Genomic DNA, 27,663 nt, shown 5'->3' on the forward strand with positions numbered 1-27,663 from the left:
ACATATAAAGGCAGACTTATCAAAATTACACCAGACTTCTCATGAGCGACTATGAAAACCAGAAGATCCTAGGCACATATCATACAGACCCTAAGAGAACACGAATAGCAGCCCAGGCTACTATATCCAGCAAAACTCTCAATTAACATAGATGGAGAAACCAAAATATTCCATGATAAAAGCAAATTTAAACAATATCTTTCCACAAATTCAACCCTACTAAGAATAATAGATGGAAAACTCCAACACAAGGAGGGAAACTACACCCTAGAAAAAGCAAGAAAGTAATCTGATTTCAACTAACTCAAAAGAAGATAGCCACACAAACATAGTTCCACCTCTAATAACAAAAATAACAGGAAACAACAATCATTGGTCCCTAATAACTTTCAACATCAATTGACTCAATTCCCCAATAAAAAGACATAGACTGACAGACTGGATATGTAAAGAGGACTCAGCATTTTGCTGCATACAGGAAACACACCTCAGTGACAAAAGACACTAGCTCAGAGTAAAAGGTTGGAAAATAATTTTCCAAGCAAATGGTCCTAAGAAACAGCTGGAGTGGACATACTAATTTTCAATAAAATCGACTATCAACCAAAAGTTATCAAAAAAGATAAGGAAGGATACTTCATATTCATTAAAGGAAAAGTCCATGAAGATGAATTCTCAATCCTGAATATCTATGCTCCAAATGCATATAATAGGGGCACCTATATTAAAAAGAAACCTTACTAAATAAAGCTCAAAGCACACATCATACCTCACACAATAATAGTGGGAGACTTTAACACCCTACTTTCATCAATGGACAGATCATGGAAACAGAAACTAAACAGAGACACAGAGAAACTAACAAGTTATGAACCAAATCAATTTAACAGATATCTATGTAACATTTCATCCTAAAACAAAAGAATATATATTCTCAGCACCTCATGGTATCTTCTCCAAAATTAATTATATAATTGGACATAAAACAGGCCTCAACAGATACAAGAAGACTGAAATAATCCCATGCATCCTATCAGATCACCACGAACTAAGACTGGTCTTCAATAACAACAAAAATGAGACAAGAAAGCCCACATACACATGAAAGTTGAACAATGCTCTACTCAATGATAACCCATTCAAGGAAGAAATAAAGAAATTAAAGACTTTTTAAAGACTTTTTAGAATTTAATGAAAATGAAGGCACAACATACTTAAACTTATGAGACACAATGAAAGCAGTGCTAAGAGGAAAACTCATAGCTCAGAGTGCCTCCAAAAAGAAACTGGAGAGAGCATACATTAGCAGCTTGACAGCACACCTAAAAGTTCTAGAACAAAAAGAAGCAAATACACCCAAGAGGAGTTGATGACAGGAAATAATCAAACTCAGGGCTGAAATCAATCAAGTAGAAACAAAAAGAACTATACAAAGAATCAACAAAACCAAAAGTTGGTTCTTTGAGAAAATCAACAAGATAGATAAACCCTTAGCCAGACAAACAAGAGGGCACAGAGAGAGTATCCAAATTAACAAATTCAGAAATGAAAAGGGAGACATTACAACAAAAACTGAGGAAATTAAAAAAAAATAGATCCAAGTACAAAACTGGAAAATCTTCATGACATGCACAATTTTCTAGATAGATACCCGGTACAAAAGTTAAATAAGGATCAGATAAATCATCTAAACATAACTCATAAGGAAATAGAAGCTGTCATTAAAAGTCTCCCAAGTAAAAAAAGCCCAGGACCAGATGGGTTTAGTGCAGAATTCTATCAGACCTTCATAGAAGACCTAATACCAATACTGTCTAAACTATTCCATAAAACAGAAACAGAAGGAACACTACCCAATTCATTCTTTGAAGCCACAATTATGCTAAACCACACAAAGTCCCAACAAAGAAAGAGAACTTCTGACCAATTTCCATTATAAATATCGATGTAAAAATAGCCAATAAAATTCTCCCAAACCAAATCCAAGGACACATCAAAACAATCATCCACCATGATCAAGTAGGCTTCATTCCAGGAATGCAGGGATGGTTAAACATATGAAAATCCATCAACATAGTCCTCTATATAAGCAAACTCAAAGGAAAAAAACGCATGTTCATACCTAAATATAGTAAAAGCAATATACAGCAAACCAGTAGCCAATATCAAACTAAATGGAGAGAAACTTGAAGCAATCCCACTAAAATCAGGGACTAGACATTGCTACCCACTCTCTCCCTACTTATTTAATATAGTACTTGAAGTTCTAGACAGAGCAATCAGACAAGAAATGAAGGTCAAAGGGATACAAATTGGAAAGGAAGAAATGAAAACATCACTATTTGCAGATGACATAATAGTATACGTAAGTGACCTCAAAAATTTCATCAGAGAACTCCTAAACCTCATAAACAGCTTCAGCAAAGGGGTGGATATAAAATTAACTGAAACAAATCATTAGCCTTCCTCTACTCAAAGGTTAAATAGCCTGAGAAAGAAATTAGGGAAACAACACCTTTCACAATAGTCCCAAACAATTAAAAAAAATACCTTGGTGTGACTCTAACCAAGCAAGTGAAAAATCTGTATGCCAAGAACTGCAAGTCTCTGGAGAAAGAAAGCAGAAGAAGGTCTCAGAAGATGAAAAGATCTTTCATGGTCATGGATTGGCCAGGTTAATATTGTAAAAATGGTCATCGTGCCCAAAACAATCTACAGATTCAATGCAACCTCCATGAAAATTCCAACTCAATTCTTCACAGAGATGGAAATAGCAATTCTCTACTTCATCTAGAATAAAACAAAACAAAACAAAAAACCCCACCATAAGCATTCCAACAATGAAAGAACTTCTGGGCGAATAACCATCCCTGACTTCAAGCTGTATTACAGAGCAATAGTGACAAAAACAAAAACTGTATAGAATTGGTACAGAGACAGGCAGGTAGATCAATGGACTAGAATTGAAGACCCAGAAATAAACCCACACAACTATGGTTGCTTGATCTTTGTCAAAAGAGCTAAAACCATCCAGTGGATAAAAAGATAGCATTTTCAACAAATGGTGCTGATTCACCTGGGTATCAGCATGTAGAAGAATGCAAATTGATCCATTCTTATCACCCTGTACAAAGATCAAATCGAATTGGATCAAGGATCTCCACATAAAACCCTATACACTCAAACTAATAGAAGAAAGAATGGGGAAGAACCTTGAACACATGGGCACCGAGGAAAATTTCCTGAAGAGAACACCAGTGGCTTATGCTCTAAGATTAAGAATTGACAAATGGGACTTCATAAAATTGCAGGATTTTGTAAGGCAAAGGACACTGTCATCAGGACAAAAGGGCAACCAACTGATTGGGAAAAGCTCTTTAGCAATCCTACATCCAATAGAGGGCATATCCAAAATATACAAAGAACTCAAGAAGTTAGACTCCAGAGAATCAAATAACCCTTTTAAAATGGGGTACAGAGCTAAACAAAGTATTCTCAGCTAAGGAATATCGAATGACTGAGAAGTACCTAAAGAAATGTTCAACATCCTTAGTCATCAGGGAAATGCAAATCAAAACAACCCTGAGATTCTACCTCACACCAGTCAGAATGGCTAAGATAAAATCTTAGGTGACAATAGGATGTGGAGAAAGAGGAACAATCCTCTATTTTTGGTGGGATTGTAAGCCTGTACAACCACCCTGGAAATCAGTCTGGAGGTTCCTGAGAAAATTGGACACGGTACTACCTGAGGGCCCAGCTATACCCCTCCTGGCCATATACTCAAATGATTCTCTAACATACAACAAGGACACATGCTCCACTATGTTCATAGTAGCCTCGTTTATAATAGCCAGGAGCTGGGAAGGTCCCAGATGCCCTTTAGCAGAGGAATGAATACAGAAAATGTGGTACATCTACAGAATGGAGTACTACTCAGCTATCAAAAACAAAGACTTCATGAAATTCATAGGCAAATGGATAGAACTAGAAATTATCATTCTGAGTGTGGTAACCCAATCACAAAAAAAAATACATATTCACTGAGAAGTGGATATTAGTCCAAAAGTTTGAATTACCCCAGATCCAATCCACACACCATACGAAGTGAAGGAGATGGATGACCAAAGTGTGGATGCTTTAGTCCTTCTTAGAAGGGGGAACAAAATTATTCATAGGAGGACATACAGAGACAAAGTTTGGAGCAGAGACTTAAGGAAAGGCCAACCACAGATGTCCCTACCTGGGGAACTAGCCATTATATATATATATAGCCACCAAACCCAGACAATATTGCTGATGCCAAGAAGTGCATTCTGACAGAACCCTGACATGTCTGTCTCTTGAGAGACTCTGCCAGAGCATGACAAATACAGATGCAGTTGCTCATAGCCAACTATTGACCTGAGAATAGGGTCCCCATTGAAGGAGTTAGAGAAAGATTTGAAGGACTGTGGGGGCTTGCACCCCCATAAAACAACAATACCAATCTACCAGATCTCACAGGGACTAAACCACCATACAGAGAGTACACATGGACTGACCCATGGCTCCAACTTCATATGTAACAGAGGATGGCCTTGTTGGGTAACAATGGGAGGAGAACCCCTTGGTCCTGCCAAAGCTGGACCCTCCATTGTAGGGGAATGTGAGGGCAGAGGTCCAGGAAGGGGTGGGTGGATGGGTGAGGGAACACCCTCTTAGAAGCGGAATGGCAGATGGGATAGGGGGTTTATGGATAGGAAACCAGAAAAGGGGATAACACTTGAAATACAAATAAAAAATAGCCAATTAAAAAAAAGAGACTCTGGAGGGGGAGGGGTTAGGGAGATGTTGGCCTGGAAACCAGGAAGGGGAATAACAATTGAAATGTAAATAAGAAATACTCAAGTTAATAAAGATAGGTAGATAGATAGATAGATAGATAGATAGAGAGAGAGAGAGAGAGAGAGAGAGAGAGAGACTCTGACATAAAATCCCATCTTGTGAAGATGATTGAGAACCTTAAGAAGGATATAACCCCCTCAAAGAAATCCAGGAGAACACAAGTATACAGGGAGAAGTTCTGAAAGAGCAAACACATAACTTCCTTATAGAAATCCAAGAGAACACAAGTAAACAGGTAGAAGCCCTTAAAGAGGAAACATATAAATACCTTAAAGAAATAAAGAAAACACAATCAAACAGGTGAAGGCATTGAACAAAACCATCCACGATTTACAGGTAGAAATAGAAATAATAAATCACAAAGGGATGCAACCCTGGAGATGAAAAACCTAGGAAAGAGATCAGGACTTACACCATTATCAACAGAATACAAGAGATAGATGACAGAATCCTAGGTGTGGAAAATATTGACCCAACAGTCTAAATACAAACGGTAAAAATGCTCCTAACCAAGCTCCCGGAAAGGGCGGCGCAGATCTTCCTGGTTGCTGCTGCCGCGGAGAGCTCCTAGGCAGCACCCCAGGAGCAAACTTGAGCCTCGGGACCACAGGTAAGACCAACTTTTCTGCTGCAAGAAACCTGCCTGGTGAACTCAGGACACACAGAGGCAAAATTCCTCTACGACCGGGCACTTCCGGTGGTTACCGGGAGTCCCAAACCCGCGGATCCCTGCCTGCAGCAGCTCTCTGCTCCCAAACCCTGTGGGAGAGAGACCTCATCGCCTGGTCAGGTGGGCACTCCTGAGGCTGCAGAGCAGAAGAGACCACCAACACTGCCCACCCCTGCCCACATCCCTGGCCCAAGAGGAAACTGTATAAGGCCTCTGGGTTCCCGTGGGAGAGGGCCCAGGAGCGGCAGGACCCCTGCGCCTGAGACACCGCCGGAACCAGAAGGGACAGACCTGATAAACAGTTCTCTGCACCCAAATACCCTGGGAGGGAGAGCTAAACCTACAAAGAGGTAGACATGCCTGGGAAACCAGAAGAGACTGCATTCTGCACATATCTCTGACGCCAGAGGAAAACACCCCATGAGCAAACTTGAGCCTCGGGACCACAGGCAAGACCAACTTTTCTGCTGCAAGTGAGCTGCCTGGTGAACTCCAGACACAGGCCCACAGGAACAGCTGAAGACCTGTAGATAGGAAAAACTACACGCCCGAAAGCAGAACACTCTGACCCCATAACTGGCTGAAAGAAAACAGGAAAACAGGTCTACAGCACTCCTGACACACAGGCTTATAGGACAGTCTAGCCACTGTCAGAAATAGCAGAACAAAGTAACACTAGAGATAATCTGATGGTGAGAGGCAAGCGCAGGAACCCAAGCAACAGAAACCAAGACTACATGGCATCATCGGAGCCCAATTCTCCCACCAAAGCAAACACGGAATATCCAAACACACCAGAAAAGCAAGATCTAGTTTCAAAATCATATTTGATCATAATGCTGGAGGACTTCAAGAAAGACATGAAGAACTCCCTTAGAGAACAAGTAGAAGCCTACAGAGGGGAATCGCAAAAATCCCTGAAAGAATTCCAGGAAAACATAAATAAACAAGTAGAAGCCCATAGATAGGAGTCACAAAAATCCCTGAAAGAATTCCAGGAAAAGATAAATAAACAAGTAGAAGCCCATAGATAGGAGTCACAAAAATCCCTGAAAGAATTCCAGGAAAACACAATCGAATAGTTGAAGGAATTAAAAATGGAAATAGAAGCAATCAAGAAAGAACACATGGAAACAACCCTGGATATAGAAAACCAAAAGAAGAGACAAGGAGCTGTAGATACGAGCTTCACCAACAGAATACAAGAGATGGAAGAGAGAATCTCAGGAGCAGAAGATTCCATAGAAACCATTGACACAACTGTCAAAGATAATATAAAGCGGAAAAAGCTACTGGTCCAAAACATACAGGAAATCCAGGACTCAATGAGAAGATCAAACCTAAAGATAATAGGTATAGAAGAGATTGAAGACTCCCAGCTCAAAGGACCAGTAAATATTTTCAACAAAATCATAGAAGAAAACTTTCCAAACCTAAAAAAAGAGATACCCATAGGCATACAAGAAGCCTACAGAACTCCAAATAGATTGGACCAGAAAAGAAACACCTCCAGTCACATAATAGTCAAAACACCAAATGCACAAAATAAAGAAAGAATATTAAAAGCAGCAAGGGAAAAAGGTCAAGTAACATATAAAGGCAGACCTATCAGAATCACACCAGACTTTTCGCCAGAAACTATGAAAGCCAGAAGATCCTGGACAGATGTCATACAGACCCTAAGAGAACACAAATGCCAGACCAGGTTACTGTATCCTGCAAAACTCTCAATTAACATAGATGGAGAAACCAAGATATTCCATGACAAAACCAAATTTACACAATATCTTTCTGCAAATCCAGTACTACAAAGGAGAATAAATGGTAAAGCCCAACATAAGGAGGCAAGCTACACCCTAGAAGAAGCAAGAAACTAATCGTCTTGGCAACAAAACAAAGAGAAGAAAAGCACACAAACATAACCTCATATCCAAATATGAATATAACAGGAAGCAATAATCATTATTACTTGATATCTCTCAACACCAATGGCCTCAACTTCCCAATAAAAAGACATAGATTAACAAACTGGATATGCAAGGAGGACCCTGCATTCTGCTGCCTACAGGAAACACACCTCAGAGACAAAGACAGACACTCCCTAAGAGTGAAAGGCTGGAAAACAAATTTCCAAGCAAATGGTCGGAAGAAGTAGCCATTCTAATATCAAATAAAATCAATTTTCAACTAAAAGTCACCAAAAAAGATAAGGAAGGACACTTCATATTCAAGAAAGGGAAAATCCACCAAGATGAACTCTCAATCCTAAATATCTATGCCCCAAATACAAGGGCACCTACATATGTAAAAGAAACCTTACTAAAGCTCAAAACACACATTGCACCTCACACAATAATAGTGGGAGATTTCAACACCCCACTCACATCAATGGACAGGTCATGGAAACAGAAATTCAACAGAGACGTAGACAGACGAAGAGAAGTCATGAGCCAAATGGACTTAACAGATATTTATAGAACAGTCTATCCTAAAGCAAAAGGATATACCTTCTTCTCAGCTCCTCATGGTACTTTCTCCAAAATTGACCATATAATTGGTCAAAAAAACGGGCCTCAACAAGTACAGAAAGATAGAAATAATCCCATGCGTGCTACCGAACCACCACAGCCTAAAACTGGTCTTCAATAACAATAAGGGAAGAATGCCCACATGTACGTGGAAATTGAACAATGCTCTACTCAATGATAACCTGGTCAAGGAAGAAATAAAGAAAGAAATTAAAGACTTTTTAGAATTTAATGAAAATGAAGGTACAACATACCCAAACTTATGGGACACAATGAAAGCTGTGCCTAGAGGAAAACTCATAGCGCTGAGTGCCTGCAGAAAGAAACAGGAAAGAGCATATGTCAGCAGCTTGACAGCACACCTAAAAGTTCTAGAACAAAAAGAAGCAAATACACCCAGGAGGAGTAGAAGGCAGGAAATAATCAAACTCAGAGCTGAAATCAACCAAGTAGAAACAAAAAGGACCATAGAAAGAATCAACAGAACCAAAAGTTGGTTCTTTGAGAAAATCAACAAGATAGATAAACCCTTAGCCAGACTAACTCGAGGACACAGAGACTGTGTCCAAATTAACAAAATCAGAAATGAAAAGGGAGACATAACTACAGATTCAGAGGAAATTAAAAAATCATCAGATCTTACTATAAAAACCTATATTCAACAAAACTTGAAAATCTTCAGGAAATGGACAATTTCCTAGACAGATACCAGGTACCGAAGTTAAATCAGAAACAGATAAACCAGTTAAACAACCCCATAACTCCTAAGGAAATAGAAGCAGTCATTAAAGGCATCCCATTCAAAAACAGCCCAGGTCCAGACGGGTTTAGTGCAGAAGTGTATCAGACCTTCATAGAAGACCTCATACTAATATTATCCAAATCATTCCACAAAATTGAAACAGATGGAGCACTACCGAATTCCTTCTATGAAGCCACAATTACTCTTATACCTAAACCACACAAAGACCCAACAAAGAAAGAGAGCTTCAGACCAATTTCCCTTATGAATATCGACGCAAAAATACTCAATAAAATTCTGGCAAACCGAATTCAAGAGCACATCAAAACAATCATCCACCATGATCAAGTAGGCTTCATCCCAGGCATGCAAGGATGGTTTAATATACGGAAAACCATCAACGTGATCCATTATATAAACAAACTGAAAGAAAAAAATCACATGATCATTTCATTAGATGCTGAGAAAGCATTTGACAAAATTCAACACCCCTTCATAATAAAAGTCTTGGAAAGAATAGGAATTCAAGGCCCATACCTAAACATAGTAAAAGCCATATACACCAAACCAGTTGCTACCATTATACTAAATGGAGAGAAACTTGAAGCAATCCCACTAAAATCAGGGACTAGACAAGGCTGCCCACTCTCTCCCTACTTATTCAATATAGTTCTTGAAGTTCTAGCCAGAGCAATCAGACAAGAAAAGGAGATCAAGGTGATACAGATCGGAAAAGAAGAAGTCAAAATATTACTATTTGTAGATGATATGATAGTATATTTAAGTGACCCCAAAATTCCACCAGAGAACTACTAAAGCTGATAAACAACTTCAGTAACGTGGCTGGGTATAAAATTAACTCCAATAAATCAGTAGCCTTCCTCTACACAAAAGAGAATCAAGCTGAGAACGAAATTAGGGAAATGACACCCTTCATTATAGACCCAAATAATATAAAGAACCTCGGTGTGACTTTAACTAAGCAAGTAAAAGATTTGTACAATAAGAATTTCAAGACTTTGAAGAAAGAAATTGAAGAAGACCTCAGTAGATGGAAAGATCTCCCATACTCATGGATTGGCAGGATTAATATAGTAAAAATGGCCATTCTACCAAAAGCGATCTACAGATTCAATGCAATCCCCATCAAAATACCAATCCAATTCTTCAAAGAGTTAGACAGAACAATTTGCACATTCATCTGGAATAACAAAAAACCCAGGATAGCTAAAACTATCCTCAACAATAAAAGGACTTCAGGGGGAATCACTATCCCTGAACTCAAGCAGTATTACAGAGCAATAGTGATAAAAACTGCATGGTAGTTGTACAGAGACAGACAGATAGACCAATGGAACAGAATTGAAGACCCAGAAATGAACCCACACACCTATGGGTACTTGATTTTTGACAAAGGAGCCAAAACCATCAAATGGAAAAAAGACAGCATTTTCAGCAAATGGTGCTGGTCCAACTGGAGGTCAACATGTAGAAGAACGCAGATCGATCCATGCTTATCACCCTATACAAAGCTTAAGTCCAAGTGGATCAAGGACCTCCACATCAAACCAGATACACTCAAACTAATAGAAGAAAAAGTGGGGAAACATCTCGAACACATGGGCACTGGAGAAAATTTCCTGAACAAAACACCAATTCTAACATCAAGAATCGACAAATGGGATCTCATAAGCAAAGGAAACTGTGGTTAGGAAAAAATGGCAACCAACAGATTAGGAAAAGATCTTTACAACAGATAGATGGCTTATATCCAAAATATACAAAGAACTCAAGAAGTCAGACCACAGGGAGACAAATAACCCTATTAAAAAATGGGGTTCAGAGCTAAACAAAGAATTCACAGCAGACAAATGCCAAATGGCTGATAAACATCTAAAGAAATGTTCAACATCTTTAGTCATCAGGGAAATGCAAATCAAAACAACCCTGAGATTTCACCTCACACCAGTGAGAATGGCTAAGATCAGAAACTCAGGGACAGCAAATGCTGGCGAGGATGTGGAAAAAGAGGAACACTCCTCCATTTTTGGTGGGATTGCAGACTGGTACAACCATTCTGGAAATCAGTCTGACGGTTCCTCAGAAAATTGGACATTGAACTACCTGAGGATCCAGCTATACCTCTCTTGGGCATATACCCAAAAGATGCCCCAACATATAACAAAGACCCGTGCTCCACTGTGTTCATAGCAGCCTTATTTATAATAGCCAGAAGCTAGAATGAACCCAGATCCCCTTCAACAGAGGAATGGATACAGAAAATGTGGTACATCTACACAATGGAATATTACTCAGCTATCAAAAACAATGACTTTATGAAATTCATAGGCAAATGGAGAGAACTGGAAAATATCATCCTGATTGAGGTAACCCAATCACAGAAAAACACACATGGTATGCACTCATTGGTAAGTGGCTATTAGCCCAAATGCTTGAATTACCCTAGATGCACAGAACACATGAAACTCAAGATGGATGATCAAAATGCGAATGCTTCACTCCTTCTTTAAAAGGGGAACAAGAATACCCTTGGCAGGGAATAGGGAGGCAAAGATTAAAATATAGGCAGAAGGAACACCCATTCAGAGCCTGTTCCACATGTGGCCCATACATATACAGCCACTCAATTAGACAAGATGGATGAAGCAAAGTAGTGCAGGCCAAGATAGATGAAGCAAATAAGTGCAGGCCGACAGGAGCCAGATGTAGATCTCTCCTGAGAGACACAGCCAGAATACAGCAAATACATAGGTGAATGCCATCATTAAACCACTGAACTGAGAACGGAACCCCCGTTGAAGGAATCAGAGAAAGGACTGGAACAGTTTGAAGGGGCTCGAGACCCCATAGAAACAACAATGCCAAGCAACCAGAGCTTCCAGGGACTAAGCCACTACCCAAAGACTATACATGGACTGACCCTGGACTCTAACCTCATAAGTAGCAATGAATATCCTAGTAAGATCACCAGTGGAAGGGGAAGCTTTTGGTCCTGCTAAGACTGAATCCCCAGTGAACGTGATTGTTGGTGGGAGGGTGGTAATGGGGTAGGATGGGGAGGGCAACACCCATATAGAAGGGGAGGAGGAGGGATTATCGGGATGTTGGCCTGGCAACCGGGAAAGGGAATGACATTCAAAATGTAAATAAGAAATAATCAAGTTAATAATTTTAAAAAGTTGTAAAAAATGTGTGTCAAAAACTTTAAAATTAGAGTTGAACTTCTGAAACTGTTGAAGTATAATAGCCAGGAAGGACTTCAAAATATAGGCAAAGACTTTTTAAAAAGACTGCAGTGGTTCAAGAAATAAAACCCACGTTATGACAAATGAGGTTGCATAAAGGTAAAAAAAACATGTGCAATACAAAGAAAACAGTCAAATGATGTGATATCCCACAGAATGAGAAAAAGTTTACCTGTACTTTTCATAGAAAAGTAGTATCTATAATGTATAAAGAACTAAAATAACAGAAAAAGAAAAAAAAGGAAATACCACAATGCCACACAACCCAATCAATAAATGAGCCGGTGATGAGTCAATGAACAGTCCTCAAATTATGAAGCACAACTTTTTAATAAAGATAGAAAAATGCACATAATATGAAAATTTTAGTTAAGACCATGTTGATATTTTATCTTATTTTAGTCAGAGTGGTTGTCTGCAAGGAACGAACTAATAAGTGTTTGGTAAGGATGTTGGGAAAATGAAACCCTTATATACTGCTGGTAAGAAAGTAAATTAGTCCAGTCTCTATAAAAATCAGTGCAGAGCTCTGTCATATAAACTAAGAGCAGAACTTAGGCACCTTATAGGCACCCCATTTCTGGTCCTGGGTATATACACAAAGGACTGTAAGTAAACATATCAAAGATACTTGCACATGTGTATGTTTTTTTGTTGCAATAAACATTACAATGCGTATGCACAATCATCAAGTTATAGAATCAGCTTCATGACCATTAACAGATGAATGGTTAATGAAACTGTGATTATATATTATGTTTTATTCCACAACAAAGAATAGTGAAATATGTAATTTTCTGAAAAAATAGATGCTATTGGAGATATCATATTAAATACATGATTGTGCTGACTAGTTTTGTGTTAACTTGACAGAAGCTAGAGTCATCAGAGAAGAGGGAGCCTCAATTGAGAAAATGACTCCACAAGATCAGACTATAAGGCATTTTAAAAATTATTGATTAATTAGGAGAGGGCCCAGATCATTGTGTGTAGTACCATCCCTGGGGCCTTTGAGTCCTAAAAGAAAGCAGGCTGTGCAAAGCCATTTAACAAAAGCCAGTAGGCAGCACCCTACCATAACCTCTGCATCAGTTCCTGCTTCCATGTTCCTGCCTTGTAGTTCCTGGCCTGATATCCTTCAAGAGTAAACAATGATATGCAAGTGTAAGCCAAATAAACTCTTTCCTCTCCAAGTTGCTTTGGTCATGATGTTTCATCACAGCAATGCTAACCCTCACTAGGGCAGTCATGCTCATAAAAAAAAAAAAGTGCCTCATGTTTTCACCCATTTGTGGGTCCCAGATTTTATATAGAATCAGATATAGATTAGAGATAGACATATGTCATGAAAAACAAAGCAAAAGCTTGAGGTAGGAAGAGCATCAGTTGAGGTATGAGGAGATGAGAGGAATAATATGGGAGTTTATGTGATCAAAGTATATAATATACTTGAAAGACAAAATCATTACAAAACTAATGATTGTAGTGTGTGTGTGTGTGTGTGTGTGTGTGTGTGTGTGTGTGTGCGCGCGCGCACGCGCACGCATGAAACGATAAAAATATCTGGTTTCCTTAAACATTTTGTTAATAAATAGTTACCAGAAAAATTTCAAACTATATGAGGTGTTTGACTTTGTGACCCTTGTGCTGGAACATCTATGCAATAACAATAGTTTCAACTGTCTTCCAGGTCATTGTCCATCTTTCCTTGGTCTTATCTGGAAAAACATACCACAAGAAAACCAGGACAGCTCCATTTTCTAGCACATTCTGCCTGCAAGGAAATCCAGGTGAGACTTCTCCCTTCTCAATTCCTTGCTTGCTGGAACCCCTTGGGGGTACATCCAGCAGTGGTGAGCAGCATTTGGTATCCTGCACTACATTTTCAAGCCTACAAGTCTGCCTGCATTCCTGGAGGCCTCCTGGCACTAGGGACAAACAGAGACCACCACCTCCAAGGCTCTGTCTGCCAAGTCTTCCTAAAGCAATACAACAGCTGTAAACTGCACCCAGTTCACTGTTCTCTATTATCTGGCCCACAATTCTGCCTGCATTCACAGAGACCTGCCAGCTAGATGTCTAAGTCATCACTCAGATCTTCTAGAGGCCATAAAGTGAGTGACTCACCAGAAAGCATCTCTACCCAGACTTGAGTTTCTACAGATGCAAGAGCCCAGAATGGGGAGGGGATCGAGAGTCGATACTGAGGGAATACTCGCCCAAGGGTCAAGGTCTACTTCTACTTCAGGGAAAAGGAGTACCAACACATGCCTGAGTGCCATAAGGCAGAGATGAGGTTTCAAGGGCTGTGGTTCTAATGCAGTGTAGGGAGCATAATGTTCCTACAGAACATGTTCCGGAGGTCTTGAAACAGTTTGCCATGTCAAAAAGACAGATAGAGAAAGCAGTTTCCAGATCCTATTTGGAAAGACTGTTTAGCAACAGAGGGATTCTGACTTCCCAGACCTGGGGACTCTACCAGAGAAGCTGGGAAAGGAAGCAACATGTCTGTGTTAGTAGGTCAACTGGCTAGAGGGAGTAGAAAAAGTGAGCTTGGGTTTAGGCAAGTGGGGGGAACAAAGGAAATAGATGCTCCCAACTTAGCTAGAAGATCCCTTCCCAATAAGGGGACAGGCATGTTGGCACTACCAAAAAGGAATGGGTGAGAGGTACACCCCTAAAAATGTAGCTTAACGGTGGGGTCTGGTGAGGAAGGTAAGGTTGCCCCCTACCCCAACAATAGGGAAGTGGGAGAGGGAAGTGGGTCCCCAAAACTCTGTTAGGACTGAGTAAGTGGCCCCAGTGTCTAAGAGGAAGGAGATGGGCTTCCCACATACCATGATAGTTACCCAGGGCTCCCTGATGGTGATGGCAGTGGTCAGGTTCAGGGAACTGCCCCTTCAGTCATCCATAGCCAAGCCTAGGAGATGTACTGGAGAGTTATCTGGATGTGATATCCCCCTGTCCTGTGTAACTGAGGGCAATCGGTAGCCCAGTGTCTCTCTTGATGGCACCTAGAACATAGCCCCTTGGTTTGTGGAAGTTAGAGCAAGCCCTCGCCCAATGACCTTGTTGACCACATTTGTAGCAGGAGCTTGGTGGTCTCTTAGCCTTAGAAGACCAGGAGTCTGTGGCAATAGCTGAGGCTGGTCAGACAGTTTTTGCAAGCATATGGTATTTTTGTCTGCCAGCCTTCTCATGTGTCCCATGGTACATTTTAAAGGCCAGTGCCAAAACTTCTGCCTGTGGAGTTAGGGGACCCCTCTCTACCTTTTAAAGTTTGTCTTTTATGTTGGGGTAGCTCTGGGAAAAGAAATAGGTCATCAGAAGTTGCTTACCTTCTGGGTTTTCAGGGTCTAGATTAGTGTATTGCAATAAGGCCTTTATTTTTTTTTTTTTTTTGCATTTGTCTTACTTTAATTTCATTCTCTTTTTTTTTGTTTTTATTAACTTGAGTATTTCTTATATACATTTCAAGTGTTATTCCCTTTCCCGTTTCTGGACAAACGTCCCCCTCCCCCCTCCCCTTCCTTATGGGTGTTCCCCTCCCAACCCTCCCCCCATTGCCACCCTCCCCCCATAGTCTAGTTCACTGGGGGTTCAGTCTTAGCAGGAACCAGGGCTTCCCCTTCCACTGGTGCTCTTACTAGGATATTCATTGCTACCTATGGGGTCAGAGTCCAGGGTCAGTCCATGTATAGTCTTTAGGTAGTGGCTTAGTCCCTGGAAGCTCTGGTTGCTTGACATTGTTGTACATATGGGGTCTCGAGCCCCTTCAAACTCTTCCAGTTCTTTCTCGGATTCCTTCAACGGGGGTCCTATTCTCAGTTCAGTGGTTTGCTGCTGGCATTCGCCTCTGTATTTGCTGTATTCTGGCTGTGTCTCTCAGGAGCGATCTACATCCGGCTCCTGTCGGTCTGCACTTCTTTGCTTCATCCATCTTGTCTAATTAGGTGGCTGTATATGTATGGGCCACATGTGGGGCAGGCTCTGAATGGGTGTTCCTTCAGTCTCTGTTTTAAATTTTGCCTCTCCCTCCCCTGCCAAGGGTATTCTTTTTCCTCATTTAAAGAAGGAGTGAAGCATTCACATTTTGATCATCCGTCTTGAGTTTCGTTTGTTCTAGGGATCTAGGGTAATTCAAGCATTTGGGCTAATAGCCACTTATCAATGAGTGCATACCATGTATGTCTTTCTGTGATTGGGTTAGCTCACTCAGGATGATATTTTCCAGTTCCAACCATTTGCCTACGAATTTCATAAACTCGTTGTTTTTGATAGCTGAGTAATATTCCATTGTGTAGATGTACCACATTTTCTGTATCCATTCCTCTGTTGAAGGGCATCTGGGTTCTTTCCATTTTCTGGCTATAATAAATCAGGCTGCGATGAACATAGTGGAGCACGTGTCTCTTTTATATGTTGAGGCATCTTTTGGGTATATGCCCAAGAGAGGTATAGCTGGATCCTCAGGCAGTTCAATGTCCAATTATCTGAGGAACCTCCAGACTGATTTCCAGAATGGTTTTACCAGTCTGCAATCCCACCAACAATGGAGGAGTGTTCCTCTTTCTCCACATCCTCGCCAGCATCTGCTGTCACCTGAGTTTTTGATCTTAGCCATTCTCACTGGTGTGAGGTGAAATCTCAGGGTTGTTTTGATTTGCATTTCCCTTATGACTAAAGATGCTGAACATTTCTTTAGGTGTTTCTCAGCCATTCGGCATTCCTCAGCTGTGAATTCTTTGATTAGCTCTGAACCCCATTTTTTTAATAGGGTTATTTGTTTCCCTGCGGTCTAACTTCTTGAGTTCTTTGTATATTTTGGATATAAGGCCTCTATCTGTTGTAGGATTGGTAAAGTTCTTTTCCCAATCTGTTGGTTGCCGTTTTGTCCTAACCACAGTGTCCTTTGCCTTACAGAAGCTTTGCAGTTTTATGAGATCCCATTTGTCGATTCTTGATCTTAGAGCATAAGCCATTGGTGTTTTGTTCAGGAAATTTTTTCCAGTGCCCATGTGTTCCAGATGCTTCCCTAGTTTTTCTTCTATTAGTTTTAGTGTGTCTGGTTTGATGTGGAGGTCCTTGATCCACTTGGACTTAAGCTTTGTACAGGGTGATAAGGATGGATCGATCTGCATTCTTCTACATGTTGCCCTCCAGTTGAACCAGCACCATTTGCTGAAAATGCTATCTTTTTTCCATTGGATGGTTTTGGCTCCTTTGTCAAAAATCAAGTGACCATAGGTGTGTGGGTTCATTTCTGGGTCTTCAATTCTATTCCGTTGGTCTATCTGTCTGTCTCTGTACCAATACCATGCAGTTTTTATCACTATTGCTCTGTAATACTGCTTGAGTTCAGGGATAGTGATTCCCCCTGAAGTCCTTTTATTGTTAAGGATAGCTTTAGCTATCCTGGGTTTTTTGTTATTCCAGATAAATTTGCAAATTGTTCTGTCTAACTCTTTGAAGAATTGGATTGGTATTTTGATGGGGATTGCATTGAATCTGTAGATTGCTTTTGGTAAAATGGCCATTTTTACTATATTAATCCTGCCAATCCATGAGCATGGGAGATCTTTCCATCTTCTGAGGTCTTCTTCAATTTCTTTCCTCAGTGTCTTGAAGTTCTTATTGTACAGATCTCTTACTTGCTTAGTTAAAGTCACACCGAGGTACTTTATATCATTTGGGTCTATTATGAAGGGTGTCGTTTCCCTAATTTCTTTCTCGGCTTGTTTCTCTTTTGTATAGAGGAAGGCAACTGATTTATTTGAGTTAATTTTATACCCAGCCACTTTGCTGAAGTTGTTTATCAGCTTTAGTAGTTCTCTGGTGGAACTTTGGGGATCACTTAAATATACTATCATGTCGTCTGCAAATAGTGATATTTTGACCTCTTCTTTTCCAATCTGTATCCCCTTGATCTCCTTTTGTTGTCTGATTGCTCTGGCTAGAACTTCAAGAACTATATATAAGTAGGGAGAGAGTGGGCAGCCTTGTCTAGTCCCTGATTTTAGTGGGATTGCTTCAAGTTTCTCTCCATTTAGTTTAATGTTAGCAACTGGTTTGCGGTATATGGCTTTTACTATGTTTAGGTATGGGCCTTGAATTCCTATTCTTTCCAGGACTTTTATCATGAAGGGATGTTGAATTTTGTCAAATGTTTTCTCAGCATCTAATGAAATGATCATGTGGTTTTCTTCTTTCAGTTTGTTTATATGATGGATCACGTTGATGGTTTTCCGTATATTAAACCATCCCTGCATGCCTGGGATGAAGCCTACTTGATCATGGTGGATGATTGTTTTGATGTGCTCTTGAATTCGGTTTGCCAGAATTTTATTGAGTATTTTTGCGTCGATATTCATAAGGGAAATTGGTCTGAAGTTCTCTTTCTTTGTTGTGTCTTTGTGTGGTTTAGGTATAAGAGTAATTGTGGCTTCGTAGAAGGAATTCGGTAGTGCTCCATCTGTTTCAATTTTGTGGAATAGTTTGGAATATTGGTATGAGGTCTTCTATGAAGGTTTGATAGAATTCTGCACTAAACCCGTCTGGACCTGGGCTCTTTTTGGTTGGGAGACCTTTAATGACTGCTTCTATTTCCTTAGGAGTTATGGGGTTGTTTAACTGGTTTATCTGTTCCTGATTTAACTTCGATACCTGGTATCTGTCTAGGAAATTGTCCATTTCCTGAAGATTTTCAAGTTTTGTTGAATATAGGTTTTTATAGTAAGATCTGATGATTTTTTGAATTTCCTCTCAATCTGTTGTTATGTCTCCCTTTTCATTTCTGATTTTGTTAATTTGGACGCACTCTCTGTGTCCTCTCGTTAGTCTGGCTAAGGGTTTATCTATCTTGTTGATTTTCTCAAAGAACCAACTTTTGGATCTGTTGATTCTTTCTATGGTCCTTTTTGTTTCTACTTGGTTGATTTCAGCTCTGAGTTTGATTATTTCCTGCCTTCTACTCCTCCTGGGTGTATTTGCTTCTTTTTGTTCTCGAGCTTTTAGGTGTGTTGTCAAGTTGCTGACATATGCTCTTTCCTGTTTCTTTCTGCAGGCACTCAGCGCTATGAGTTTTCCTCTTAGCACAGCTTTCATTGTGTCCCATAAGTTTGGGTATGTTGTACCTTCATTTTCATTAAATTCTAAAAAGTCTTTAATTTCTTTCTTTATTTCTTCCTTGACCAGGTTATCATTGAGTAGAGCATTGTTCAATTTCCACGTATATGTGGGCATTCTTCCCTTATTGTTATTGAAGACCAGTTTAAGGCCGTGGTGGTCCGATAGCATGCATGGGATTATTTTTATCTTTCTGTACCTGTTGAGGCCCGTTTTTTGACCAATTATATGGTCAATTTTGGAGAAAGTACCATGAGGAGCTGAGAAGAATGTATATCCTTTTGCTTTAGGATAGAATGTTCTATTAATATCCGTTATGTCCATTTGGCTCATGACTTCTCTTAGTCTGTCTACATCTCTGTTTAATTTCTGTTTCCATGATCTGTCCATTGATGAGAGTGGGGTGTTGAAATCTCCCACTATTATTGTGTGAGGTGCAATGTGTGTTTTGAGCTTTAGTAAGGTTTCTTTTACGTATGTAGGTGCCCTTGTATTTGGGGCATAGATATTTAGGATTGAGAGTTCATCTTGGTGGATTTTTCCTTTGATGAATATGAAGTGTCCTTCCTTATCTTTTTTGATGACTTTTAGTTGAAAATTGATTTTATTTGATATTAGAATGGCTACTCCAGCTTGCTTCTTCTGACCATTTGCTTGGAAAGTTGTTTTCCAGCCTTTCACTCTGAGGTAGTGTCTGTCTTTGTCTCTGAGGTGTGTTTCCTGTAGGCAGCAGAATGCAGGGTCCTCGTTGCATATCCAGTTTGTTAATCTATGTCTTTTTATTGGGGAGTTAAGGCCATTGATATTGAGAGATATTAAGGAATAGTGATTATTGCTTCCCGTTATATTCATATTTGGAAGTGAGGTTATGTTTGTGTGCTTTCATTCTCTTTGTTTTGTTGCCAAGACGATTAGTTTCTTGCTTCTTCTAGGGTATAGCTTGCCTCCTTATGTTGGGCTTTACCATTTATTATCCTTTGCAGTGCTGGATTTGTAGAAAGATATTGTGTAAATTTGGTTTTGTCATGGAATATCTTGGTTTCTCCATCAATGTTAATTGAGAGTTTTGCTGGATACAGTAACCTGGGCTGGCATTTGTGTTCTCTTAGGGTCTGTATGACATCAGTCCAGGATCTTCTGGCTTTCATAGTTTCTGGCGAGAAGTCTGGTGTGATTCTGATAGGTCTGCCTTTATATGTTACTTGACCTTTTTCCCTTACTGCTTTTAATATTCTTTCTTTATTTTGTGCCTTTGGTGTTTTGACAATTATGTGACGGGAGGTGTTTCTTTTCTGGTCCAATCTATTTGGAGTTCTGTAGGCTTCTTGTATGTCTATGGGTATCTCTTTTTTTAGGTTAGGGAAGTTTTCTTCTATGATTTTGTTGAAGATATTTACTGGTCCTTTGAGCTGGGAGTCTTCACTCTCTTCTATACCTATTATCCTTAGGTTTGATCTTCTCATTGAGTCCTGGACTTCCTGTATGTTTTGGACCAGTAGCTTTTTCCGCTTTACATTATCTTTGACAGTTGAGTCAATGATTTCTATGGAATCTTCTGCTCCTGAGATTCTCTCTTCCATCTCTTGTATTCTGTTGGTGAAGCTTGTATCCACAGCTCCTTGTCTCTTCTTTTGGTTTTCTATATCCAGGGTTGTTACCATGTGTTCTTTCTTGATTGCTTCTATTTCCATTTTTAATTCCTTCAACTGTTTGATTGTGTTTTCCTGGAATTCTTTCAGGGATTTTTGTGTCTCCTCTCTATGGGCTTCTACTTGTTTATTTATGTTTTCCTGGAATTCTTTCATGCATTTTTGCGATTCCTCTCTGTAGGCTTCTACTTGTTCTCTAAGGGAGTTCTTCACGTCTTTCTTGAAGTCCTCCAGCATCATGATCAGAAATGATTTTGAAACTAGATCTTGCTTTTCTGGTGTGTTTGGATATTCCATGTTTGTTTTGATGGGATAATTGGGCTCCGATGGTGCCATGTAGTCTTGGTTTCTGTTGCTTGGGTTCCTGCGCTTGCTTCTCGCCATCAGAGTATCTCTAGTGTTACTTTGTTCTGCTATTTCTGACAGTGGCTAGACTGTCCTATAAGCCTGTGTGTCAGGAGTGCTGTAGACCTGTTTTCCTCTCTTTCAGTCAGTTATGGGGACAGAGTGTTCTGCTTTCGGGCGTGTAGTTTTTCCTCTCTACAGGTCTTCAGCTGTTCCTGTGGGCCTGTGTCTTGAGTTCACCAGGCAGCTTTCTTGCAGTAGAAAATTTGGACTTACCTGTGGTCCCGAGGCTCATGTTCGCCCGGGGGGTGCTGCCCACGGCCTCTCTGCAGCGGCAGCAACCAGGAAGACCTGTGCCGCCCCTTCCGGGAGCTTCAGTGCACCAGGGTTCCAGATGGTCTTTGGCTTTTTCCTCTGGCGTCCGATATGTGTGTGCAGAGAGCAGTCTCTTCTGGTTTCCCAGGCTTGTCTGCCTCTCGGAAGGTTTAGCTCTCCCTCCCACGGGATTTGGGTGCAGAGAACTGTTTATCCGGTCTGTTTCCTTCAGGTTCCGGCGGTGTCTCAGGCAGGGGTCCTGCTGCTCCTGGGCCCTCCCCCACGGGAGCCCAGAGGCCTTATACAGTTTCCTCTTGGGCCAGGGATGTGGGCAGGGGTGAGCAGTGTTGGTGGTCTCTTCCGCTCTGCAGCCTCAGGAGTGCCCACCTGACCAGGCGGTTGGGTGTCTCTCTCTCACGGGGTCTGGGAGCAGAGAGCTGCTGTGGGCCGGGATCGCAATAAGGATTTTGTAAGGCATTCTAAAAATTGAGATGCGTTTTCTTGTTTTTCGTAAATGACCTCTTGTAGTTTTTCAAAATTCACTGGTTTTAAGGCTGCCCTGTGAAGACCGGCCAGGAGACATGTTATGAATCTATCTCTGGCTGAAATACCACCTGTGGAATTATAATTCCACTGGGGATATTGGTCAGGTACTGCCTCAGATCCAATAGGGTATGTTGCATCTGTCTGCATGTATTTTCACCTGCTCCCAAACTCACCAGTGTTCCTCTGGAAGTAAATTTCATATGTCAAGACAGGGTAGGAATGAAAAATCTTAAATAAATTTGACAGGTTTTATAAATAGAGAAAAGAAATAAGGAAACTGTGCCATGTGTGAGCCCATGACCAGGCGGGTTTAAAACCTGTGACACTTTGCACAGCAAGGTTTGGGAATGGCTAATCTTCAAAGCAAGGGGAGGTGTGAGTGTGCATGAACAGGCGTGTGCAGCTGAGGCTTGTGGGTGGTTCTATGGATACGCACGGCTCAGACCCAGGCCTCCTGGCAGACAGAAGTCCCAGAACAGTGATTCTGGCTTCGGGTCAGCACTAACCTGCCACACAGTCGGGGGTGAGGTGTGGAAGAGCTCTAAGTAGCATCCTGTATCCTAGTAATTAGTGTGTTGGCACTGTGTGCACACTGGAAAAGACAGTGTGAAAGCTATTTTCTAGAGGCTGTGGTGGGCTAAGCACAGGAGCAAAGTTCCGGACAGAAAGAGAGAGCTCACTTGCACGTGGGTCTTAGCAAGCTGTATCCCTGGCAGGACGAAAGGGGCAGGAGCAGACTTGCTTTTCCTGCTGCTGTGAACCAGCGGCTATAGCACCTGCTACAGCAGGCAGAGCACAGAAGCCCCGAGACCTTGTAGAGAGTCCACCTAGTGTAGGGTACATGCATGTGGGAAAGCAGGTCTTACAGACAGATGGGGCCAGACCTGCTTTTCACAGAGCATCAAACCAGAAGCTGCAGCAGTGCAGCAGCAATGAGGAAGGGAGTAGTGGGAGGCCTATGCTCTGGATCGCTAGCAAGAGAGTGATAGTTTATTGGTCACATAGAGATATTGTTTTCTGCTTAGTGTAACCAAAACATCCCAGGAAATAGGGACAGGCAGAGAAGACCCATAGACCCATGGGTGAGAATAGGGATTATTAATTGCCCCTACCAGTGCTGGGGCTACAGTCAGAGCTGGTGCTCCTGAGCCAGAGAGCAGTTTATTCAGACCCAGGCTGGCATTTTCATCAGAGAGAGAAACTGTCTCACAAAAAGGGAGGAAAAATGTCACCCAGGAGAAAAGGTCCTAGAAAGAGGATCAGTGAGAGGATCCAACCCCAGGGATGGGGGTAGCACAGGGGTAGCTTCAAGCTCAAGAATGTTCCTCTGAGACCATGTATATGTCATGCAAAGTCAAGCTCTGAGGTAAAGAAAGCACACAGAAGTCGAGTAGGTCACCGCTCACCAGCACATGCTTGAAGAGGGTGCTCTCCTTGGCAGGCAGCTGCATGTAGGGCATCACAGCAATGGGGAGGCCTGCTGGACTGACCGGCCAGTACCTGGGACACGGGTTACCTCAGTGGGATGCCACAAGAAGCGAAACACAGAGAGGGGTTAGACCAAAGGTAGATGAATGCTTGAACATAAAGGACTTTTTCCATTTACCAGACTGCTGGCAGTATGTATGAAAATCCCATAAAATTGAGGAATCTAGACATTATGTGGCCATTTTGAACTACTGTCTATGAGTACTAAGTCCAGACATTATTGCATAGGTGTATCAATTTGAAGTCCTAAGGTGAGGCGTTAGTTTTAGAGTTTTGAATTTTTCCAGAAAACATCCCAATGCAGAATCAGGAGTTACGTTCGAAGACATCGAATTACCCATTGGGGGAAGTTACCAAGTTATCCATACTGGCATCCTAGGAGGGTCAACTCAATAACAGCAGATAACAGCAGCACTCTGCCAGGCCAGGTGTCTGAGTCATCACTTAGACTCCTAGAGGCCATACACAGAGGGTCCCAGACCCGCCAGAAAGTGCTCCTACCCAGACCTGGGATTTTCTGACATGCTGTGAGAACCTGGAGGGGGAGAGGAGTGAGGAACCACTTTTGAAGGAATCTCTGCCCAATGATCAAAGTCCTATCTCATATGTTAACTAAGGGGTACTGTATCCCAAAAGTCTGGCCAGGCCCTATCTGGGAAATCTGGGGTCCTCCTTGCCAAGTGGAATAGACCTACCAATCTGCCAGTGTTTGTGCAGAAATTGTAGCGGCAGTCTGATAGCAGGAAAAGTGTAGTTGGTGAGGGCCTGCCTAAGTGACCTGTAGAGGGCCGCTATAACATTCACCACCACAAGATGGCGCTGGCTTCCACTGCGCACCACGTGGAAGGCCAGGATAGCTTCCGCCATTACAAGATGGCTCTGGCCTCCACCGCGCCAGCCGACTTCCTTTCAGGAAGTTAAATATGTGCGCATGTGCAAGAGTGCCTTCGTGCCAGGTCTTTGCCCACTCCGGGGCGTGCCTAATGAGATCATGGGTAAGCAACCAATCACGTGTGGATGTGCCGCGCTAGGGTGTATATAAGCCGCGCCATGCGGGCGCGCGGGGCTTCTCCTTAAGATTGAATAAAAGTTTTGGCTGCAGCAAGGATTCGTATGTCCCCGCGTGTTTTCTTGCTGGCGAGACAGCGTGGGACATTTGGTGCCGAGAACCCGGGAAAAAAGCCACATCATCGCCGGCGCCGAGGGAAGCCTCCATTCACGGAAAGGGTCTAGAAGCTGCGGGACGCGGGTGAGACTCTGAGAGACAATGTTTAGCCTTGATCTGTTCCACCTCACTCCTTTGCTAGATGTGGCGGAAGCCTTTATTACAGCCCTCGGGCTTTCTCTATTGACCTTTGAGTTTCTAGTTACCGTCAGACGGCGGCAGAGGTCACATGGGAGCCACCCAGGTGTAACAGCAAAGCAAAGAGCGCGGGAGGAGGAAGGGCAAGGCAGCATGTCAGAAACAGTGCGAGGTGAAAGATTAGAAGCTTTAAAAAGGAAAGGTGCACCTAAGAAAAGAGGCCCTTCCAAGGACCTTGGATCCGAGGAAGCGAGAGAGTGGGGAAAAAATGACCCGGGAGAGAAAAAGGGAGGAGATAAAAGGAACACAGTATTTTGGGAGAAAAAATTTGTCTTTGTGCTTGTAAAAGGTGTGATTAGGCTCTGGAAGCTTTGCAGAGTCATACTGATTAGACTTGATAGAGGCAGACAGCCTGAAAATTTATTCAGGAGAATCAAACAAAAGGACATCTCAATGCCCATGCACAGCTTGATGGAGTTAATGTAATTGGGTTGTGAGTGGAAATACTCAGGACTGTGTTTCACTTCCATACCATTTGTGAATGTCAGTTGTGCTGCTCAGATATCCTGTAATATATCTCAGTATCTTACAGGAATTGGGTTTCAACACGTTGATGGACTAGTCCAGGAATTGAGACAATCCATCGTCCATATCGACTCCACTAGATAGTCACAGTGAAAGGGAAAATCCTACCTCTCTGCTGACACCATCTGTTTTTTTTCCCTCTTTGTCTATTGTCTGTCCTTGGTGCACCAAGCTATCCCCATGTCTGTCAGTTTATGTCTGTGGTTCTTGCTTCTCGTTGTTTAAATGTTTTATGTTTCATGTTCAAAAGAAAAAATGGTAAAAACTTTATCTGCTGGTTGTTCACACCTTGACTTGGTTTTAACTTGCTTCAAGAAGGGAACAATAAATAAAAAGCAGTTTCAATTGGGTTTTAGAGCCTACATCTGTAGCTAGAAGCCTAAGTCCTCTGGGCAAGCTCCCCAGGGGGTGGCTAAATATTTATACTAACCGATCCTAAAGGCACCAGGAGCTTCACAGCTTCTATGGTAATGAAACTGAAAAATCTTTGACTGTGATTATTAGACTCAACAGGTGACAAGGTGCTTCTCTTAAAATCATAGCTAAAAAGGTAAAAATGGTGTTTGGTCTAAATATTAAAGATATGTGTAGCCACTTCAATTTTGTTTCTCATTGGTTTTTTTTTTTTTATTGGTAGTTCTTCTTTTGAAAAGTATCTCTTTAGCTCCATTATGTGTTTTTAAATTGGCTCTTTTTTATATTATTTTTTTTATTAACTTGAGTATTTCTTATATACATTTCAAGTGTTATTCCCTTTCCCGGTTTCCGGGCAAAATCCCCCTCCCCCCTCCCCTTCCTTATGGGTGTTCCCCTCCCAACCCTCCCCCCATTGCCGCCCTCCCCCCATAGTCTAGTTCACTGGGGGTTCAGTCTTAGCAGGACCCAGGGCTTCCCCTTCCACTGGTGTTCTTACTAGGATATTCATTGCTACCTATGGGGTCAGAGTCCAGGGTCAGTCCATATATAGTCTTTAGGTAGTGGCTTAGTCCCTGGAAGCTCTGGTTGCTTGACATTGTTGTACATATGGGGTCTCGAGCCCCTTCAAACTCTTCCAGTTCTTTCTCTGATTCCTTCAACGGGGGTCCTATTCTCAGTTCAGTGGTTTGCTGCTGGCATTCGCCTCTGTATTTGCTGTATTCTGGCTGTGTCTCTCAGGAGCGATCTACATCCGGCTCCTGTCGGTCTGCACTTCTTTGCTTCATCCATCTTGTCTAATTAGGTGGCTGTATATGTATGGGCCACATGTGGGGCAGGCTCTGAATGGGTGTTCCTTCAGTCTCTGTTTTAAATTTTGCCTCTCCCTCCCCTGCCAAGGGTATACTTTTTCCTCATTTAAAGAAGGAGTGAAGCATTCACATTTTGATCATCCGTCTTGAGTTTCGTTTGTTCTAGGGATCTAGGGTAATTCAAGCATTTGGGCTAATAGCCACTTATCAATGAGTGCATACCATGTATGTCTTTCTGTGATTGGGTTAGCTCACTCAGGATGATATTTTCCAGTTCCAACCATTTGCCTACGAATTTCATAAACTCGTTGTTTTTGATAGCTGAGTAATATTCCATTGTGTAGATGTACCACATTTTCTGTATCCATTCCTCTGTTGAAGGGCATCTGGGTTCTTTCCATTTTCTGGCTATAATAAATCAGGCTGCGATGAACATAGTGGAGCACGTGTCTCTTTTATATGTTGAGGCATCTTTTGGGTATATGCCCAAGAGAGGTATAGCTGGATCCTCAGGCAGTTCAATGTCCAATTATCTGAGGAACCTCCAGACTGATTTCCAGAATGGTTTTACCAGTCTGCAATCCCACCAACAATGGAGGAGTGTTCCTCTTTCTCCACATCCTCGCCAGCATCTGCTGTCACCTGAGTTTTTGATCTTAGCCATTCTCACTGGTGCGAGGTGAAATCTCAGGGTTGTTTTGATTTGCATTTCCCTTATGACTAAAGATGTTGAACATTTCTTTAGGTGTTTCTCAGCCATTCGGCATTCCTCAGCTGTGAATTCTTTGTTTAGCTCTGAACCCCATTTTTTAATAGGGTTATTTGTTTCCCTGCGGTCTAACTTCTTGAGTTCTTTGTATATTTTGGATATAAGGACTCTATCTGTGGTAGGATTGGTAAAGATCTTTTCCCAATCTGTTGGTTGCCGTTTTGTCCTAACCACCGTGTCCTTTGCCTTACAGAAGCTTTGCAGTTTTATGAGATCCCA

The 27,663-nt window shown here is 41.6% G+C and overlaps 1 protein-coding gene across 4 annotated transcripts in view; it reads left to right on the top strand.

The window, feature by feature from the left end:
* C2h4orf33 (similar to human chromosome 4 open reading frame 33) overlaps positions 1–27,663 on the top strand; it is a 77,181-nt gene that overhangs the window by 40,777 nt on the left and 8,741 nt on the right. For 2 of the 4 annotated variants that reach the window (XM_087626331.1, XM_087626313.1), the window contains exon 8: positions 13,784–14,101. The gene's annotated coding sequence lies outside the window, so the exon portion shown is untranslated. Of the gene's footprint in view, positions 1–13,783; positions 14,102–24,663; positions 24,811–27,663 lie in introns of those variants that run through there. The other 2 variants (XR_015665297.1, XR_015665298.1) reach the window with 2 other exon arrangements.

Source organism: Rattus norvegicus, chromosome 2 (assembly GCF_021556685.1).
Source record: "Rattus norvegicus strain SHRSP/BbbUtx chromosome 2, alternate assembly SHRSP_T2T, whole genome shotgun sequence".
Lineage (NCBI taxonomy): Eukaryota > Metazoa > Chordata > Mammalia > Rodentia > Muridae > Rattus > Rattus norvegicus.